Raw genomic sequence first — 6,000 nt, 5'->3', positions numbered from 1 at the left:
ACCTGTGGAGCCCTTCTACATGCCAGGCACTGTGATGACCCCTTTATGTACATTTCTTCTTTTCAGCTTCCTCACCATCTAGTGAGGTAAGTCCTGTTATCCCCATCTTCCCAGTGAGGAAACTGAGTCTCAGAGAAATTTGATGCAGATTGAGTAACCAACAATTACAGAGATGGAATTTCAGCTCGAACAATCTGTCCCCAGAGCTTGGCAGGTTTATTATGCCTCATTGTCCTGGTTGGGTCTTTTTTTTTTTTTTTTTTTTTTTTTAAGATTTTACTTATTTGACAGACAGAGATCACAAGTAGGCAGAGAGGAAAGCAGAGAGAGAGAGGGAAGCAGGCTTCCTGCTGAGCAGAGAGCCCAATGTGGGGCTTGATCCTAGGACCCTGAGATCATGACCTGAGCCGAATTCAGGCTTAACCCACTGAGCCAACCCAGGTACTCCTGGTTAGGTCCTTTCAACCCAGGCATGGTTGCAGGAAGCTAAGAGACTCCCAGCACGTTCCTTGCATAGGGTGAGTTGAGTTGGGGCCTCTAAGCAGACTTTGGCCTGAAAGCCAAGACGTTACCAAAGGAAAATAAACAACAGGTATTTGAGGTGACAGGTGCTGGGTTATGGAATTGGGGAGACAAGGTAAAAAGCTACTAGGATTTCCTCATTGCACATTTTTGCATGTGCAGTAGAATAAGCACCATCAGGGAGCTGCTCCATGACCAGTGTTGCCCCTGGAGACAGAGGGCAGGAGCAGGAACTGTTCTTTCTCTCTGACCTGCATGCTTTCTGGGGCCCAGCCCCACAGGTAGGCTCCAGACCCCGGGGCTTGGCTCTTACTTAGCCTGACCTGGGTTCCAGCCAAGGCCTCTGGGAAGGGCGGACTCAGGCTCTTGGTGTCCTCTAAGAAGTGCTGCTGCCCTTCTCAGGACCCTGGTTGGAGTGGAACCTGACTATCCTCACTTTCTGTCCAAACGCATGCAGTCAGGGAGGCCACAGACTGGCAACTGTGTTCAATAAGCTTCCAAAGAGGGTGTCTGAAAGGTGGGTGGGGCTGGGGCACAGGAATGTTTGTATTTCAAGTGGCTGCTGCCCATGAATCACCAATTGCATTCTGTTCTCTCAGCTCTGCGAAGGCATCATTTCCAGCAGCCTCATGCCGAGCTGGCCGCCAGAGCCTCTTAGTGTGGCTATAAATAGCAGATCATCAACTCACCTCTTCTGAGCTCAGCACAGTCTCTTCAGTTCACTGTGTCTTTCTGCTGCCTGCGTGTCAACATCACTCAGATTTCCCAGGTGAGGCCTGGCTGAGAGTCCCAGGGCATGCTTTAGGGGGCTGCACGGTTTAGGTGCCCAGAGCTGTTCAGGGTGCCAGGGAGGGCAATGGCAGACTTTTGAAGAGCTTGACATTTCAGGTGTCATAATTACTATCTCCCGTCTCCGAGCTCCTCTCCAGTTAAATGCAGCACCAAGGGACTGTCATTTCTTGAGGAGTCCTAGAAATAAAAGGCAAGGGACTTACCAAAAACACACCGAAAGAATACCACCTGGAGTGGGTAGCACCAAATGAAAGCTTTCATGCCTTCCTACGGACTTGTCCCCTAACACTGAATGAAATAATTTATAGTTCAACAGCGGCAGGAGTGAGAGACAATGAATGAAAGACTTTACGACTCCCTGGCTTGAGAAGTGAGCTCACATATTTTAGGATTACTCCCAGCTTCTGTTCACAGAGTGCTCCCTGTGTGCCAGCCTCAGTGCCCACTAGCATACCAAGTTAGCCAATGGACAGACTGCTAGCATCAATGGCTTCCTGTAGGAGAGGCTGTGGCTCTCACAGTCACACCAACAGGGCTGCTGGCTTCCAGAATCCAATCTCTGAATGGCTGCACTTTCTGACACCTGCAGAAGAGGACCGTTGGGGTGCCCACATACTCGGGTGAGCGGTGGGTTGTGGACAGTAGTCTCCTTTTTCCAATTCCACACATTCCATGACCGTAAGTAGGAGCCCAGATGCTCAAGACCCAGGCTCTACTGGCACTTGAATGTCCACTGGCACCGTCTTCTTCCAAATCTGATCTTCTCCTAGCTGTAGGGGAGGTACCAGTCTCCACTTGGCTTTCCAAGCCCAGTTTGATGGTCTTCCTCAACCCTTCCCCCTGAAACAGGCAGGGGTCAGGTGGGACTCTCCACCCACCCCACCCCCTGCCCTGGGAGCAGCCTCCCTTTAATCTGTTTCCTCCTCTGTCTCCCCACTTTGAGGCCTAGTCCCCTTTATTGGTTTGTCACAATAGTTCAACGTTATGCCCAGGGAATGTTTAAGAACACAGATTCTTCATTCTCTCCCTCCCTTGGTTCAGACCCCCTGAAACCAAATCTCTCAGGGTACAGGTCAGAATCTGGATTTTTAAAAAAAATTAATATATAATGTATTATTAGCCCTAGGGGTATAGGTCTGGGAATCGTAGCATCTGGATTTTTTAAAAAGCTCTCCCAGTGATCTCTGCAGCCAGGATTAGGAACTACTTTGTCTAACTGGCCACCTAGACTCCAGGCTCTCTCTGTTCTGAACCCTCCCAATCACAGCTCTCAGTTTAGTTTTCCTAAACCATAGTTTATCTTGTGTCACTCTCCTGCTAAAGACCCTCAAGTAGCTCACCCTGCCTGCAGGAAAGCAAAATCCTTAGTGTGGTGTTCAGGGCCCTCTGCATCGTGATCCATTCATTCTCCTGTTCACCCCATCCTCCAGCTACAGAGCTACCTCTCCCTGCAACGGCCTCCTGGCCCTGCTCTTTCTCCTTTGCTTATCTGGACTTTAAGTGTCAGCTGGCCCTGGCAGAACACACTGAAACAACAGAGATCCCTCCTTAAGACTTTGAGCCCTCCAATAAAAGGAAGGAGGAATTATTGCTCAAATGTCCCTCTTAATTCAAGAGCCACGTGTGCAGCTTTAACTGAAGAGAGTTTTGTGGGGCCTGCAGATGAAAGGAGATCCGCCAGCAGAGACGACACGATCGCAGTAATGTGTAAACACAGGAGAGCAGGAGTGGTCCGGCTTGTGATTAATTCCAAGGAGATGGTATTTCAGCATTCTCCTTGCTTTTACTCAAGCCAGGGAGACAGAGCAGGTCTGGTAAGCACTGGGGCCAGGGCCAAGTGTCAAAATGCCGCTCATGTTTTTTTGTCTCCCAGTCCTGGGACAAAAGCAGAGGACCACATTTGGATCTTGTCCAAAAGGCCAAGAGTGTTTTACTAATATGATTAAACAGTGTGCGTGTTTGGACTTTGAAACCCTCTTCCCATAAAGAAACACCAACCCCCAAATAAAATATAAAGTGACTGTGTTGACTGACAGCAGGTGTTATTTCAGAACGGGGGCTGTAAATTGTTCCCCTCAAGGGCTTCAGAGTGAAAATGAACCTGAAAGAACTTCTGGGTAAATGTGGCAGAAGAGTCTCTCATGAATCTCCATCTGCTCTCTTCCAAAACTTTACTAAAAACAACTATACAGGAGTAGAAAGAGTTACAGATCCACAAGGTCTATGGAAACAGGAGAGAAGATGGCAGCAGACAAAGGATGGAACACATTTTTGGAAGGTGGGAAGCAGAGGAAGGAGTGGTGAGTCACACGGCAGCATGGGGGAGGCTGAAGGCCTGATTCCTACACAGGTGCTCTGGGGGACAGCCAGGGTGGAACTGCCGGTGGGAGGGCTGGTGGAGGCCGTGAGAGCACAGTCCCCGGGGCAGTGGGTTCCCACACCTTACCCACTCCTGTAGGTCACCTGAGGTGCTTACTGGGGAGGATGGGCATAAAGCACAGAAAATATGGAGAACAGACAGAGATCTAGATGCTGAAAGGTAAAATCCCAGCCCCTTTTCCTTACTCTGCTTTCAGAAAACCTTCAGGCACAACCCTTTCCTCCCAGGATGGTGACTACAGGACACTTTTCTGTAGAAGCTGAGTAAACTCAAGGGAAAGACCTACAGATACAGACATGATATGGAGACAGACCCTCAATGGAAGACCCAGCTCATGACCAACTCCCCTCTACGGGGAAGTCCACTGTTTGAAAGCTCCACCCAAGCATGCTGACCAGCGAATCATTGCTTCAAAGCATAATTCTTTGATATTATCAGAGAGCCAAGATCCCATTTAAGGAAAGCATCAGATGTGAGAAATGGGGAGGGGAAGGAGAAGAAGAATGTCTAAGTTCAGGGAGAGGAAAGCTTTAAAAATGCTATAAAAATCCCCAGGGAGAGAAAATAAGGTTTCTATTTCAAGATTCATTACCCACAAAATGTCAGAACACCAGAGATACAGAAAAGACCCTAAAAGGACCCAGACAGAAAAAACAGGTCAATTGAGAGTATCAGGGATCAGAATGGCACCAGACTTCTCAAAACCAACACTGGAACCTGGGAGATAATGGAGTGAGGCCTTTAGAACTCTAAGTGAGAATTTTTTATAGCTTAGAAATATAAACCCAAACCATTAATTAGGAGAAACAGTAGAATAAGAAATGTTTTCAGACAAAAGAGATCACAAATAATGGGCCTCTCATGCTCCCTTTCTCAGGAAGTTCTCCACCCAAACAAAAGAATAATTCAAGGATGAGGGGTGCCTGGGTGGTCAGTCAGTTGAGCATGACTCCTGATTTGGGCTCAGATCATGATGTCAGGGTCACGGGGTCAAGCCCCACATCAGGATCTGTGCTCCATAGGAAGTCTGTTTATCTTTCTCCCTCTGCTCCTCTCCTCCCTCTCTCTAAAATTAAAACAATAACAACAACAACAAACATTCCAAAGATGAGGATGACATGCCCAGGAGAGCAAAAGGGTACCCAAGGTGATGCTGAAGGAGAGCCCTAATGACAGTAAGGTGGAAAGCCCAGGGGCAAGAGCTCTGCTCTGAGCCAGAGGATGAGAACTTCATGTGAGAGATGGTCAGATTACTTGACAGGTATGCCCAGGTAGAAAATTATGTTGAAGGGCTATTAGACAGTTGTAAGAATTAGGAATAAGTTCTTTTAAAAACTGAGTAAATAGGGGCGCCTGGGTGGCTCAGTGGGTTAAAGCCTCTGCCTTCGGCTCAGGTCATGATCCCGGAGTCCTGGGATCGAGCCCCACATCGGGCTCTCTGCTTGGCAGAGAGCTTGCTTCCTCCTCTCTCTCTGCCCGCCTCTCTGCCTACTTGTGATCTCTGTCTGTCAAATAAATAAATAAAAAAAACAAAATCTTTAAAAAAAATAAAATAAAAAAAAAAATAAAAACTGAGTAAATAAAAAACACGAGGCAATTACTACCTACAAAAAAAAAAAAAAAAAAAAGCCTATGACAGATAAACTGTAAAAGAAAGTAAACACAACACCACAAAAATTTACATAGCCAAAGTAATGTAAACACAGATTATTGATTTAGTCAAAGATGGTAATAAACAGTGTTGGAAAGCTGGAGGAAAGAGAAGGAGGATGCAGGTGCCAATGGATTAAAGCAAATCCTCATCTCCCACAATTGCAAGAAAACAGATAATCTTTAAAATTGACAAATCAACAAAACAGCACTCTAAGCGTATTATCTAGAGAAATGGAAGAGGAAGTTAAAACTGGGAAACAGCTGAAAGAGTTTATTTAACTGGGTACCTTTGGGTTATCAGACTGGGGTTGGGGTTACATGGGACAAGGGATTACTATTTTTCACCCTATGCCTTTGAGTACTGTTTGAATTTTTGTGTGTATACGTTATTGTCATAAAAATAGAAAAAATTTTTTGAAGAAAAATAAAAAGAAAATATAAATTGACAAAAACGTGTTAGATATTCATTAATTACATTCATGATTTCTTTCTGTCTGATCATTCTGTTCGTCTGTGCCCTCATTAACTTTTTTTCTTTCAAAGTCTTAAATATGGATTGAAAAATATGGTGAGGTTGCCAGAGAAAACACATTTGGGATATACTTATACTAAAAAATAATTTGTTGTTTATCTGAAATTCAAATTTAACCAGG

General features: G+C 45.8%; 1 long non-coding RNA gene across 3 annotated transcripts; it reads left to right on the top strand.

Moving 5' to 3' along the window:
• Positions 1-1,150: 1,150 nt before the first annotated feature.
• Positions 1,151-5,040, top strand: LOC131832048 (uncharacterized). Of its 3 annotated transcripts, none has more exons than XR_009353905.1 (3): positions 1,151-1,291; positions 3,507-3,614; positions 3,891-5,040. It is a non-coding gene; the product is annotated as an uncharacterized LOC131832048 (long non-coding RNA). The 3 variants fall into 3 exon arrangements; XR_009353904.1 differs by lacking the exon at positions 1,151-1,291 and adding an exon at positions 1,487-1,934; XR_009353902.1 differs by lacking the exon at positions 1,151-1,291 and having other exon boundaries at positions 2,816-3,614.
• The last annotated feature ends 960 nt before the right edge of the window (positions 5,041-6,000 follow it).

The sequence above is a fragment of the Mustela lutreola genome, chromosome 5 (assembly GCF_030435805.1).
Source record: "Mustela lutreola isolate mMusLut2 chromosome 5, mMusLut2.pri, whole genome shotgun sequence".
In the NCBI taxonomy this organism is placed as follows: domain Eukaryota; kingdom Metazoa; phylum Chordata; class Mammalia; order Carnivora; family Mustelidae; genus Mustela; species Mustela lutreola.
The sequence above is the reverse complement of the archived record's forward strand: the minus strand, read 5'-3'. Positions and strand labels throughout refer to the sequence as shown.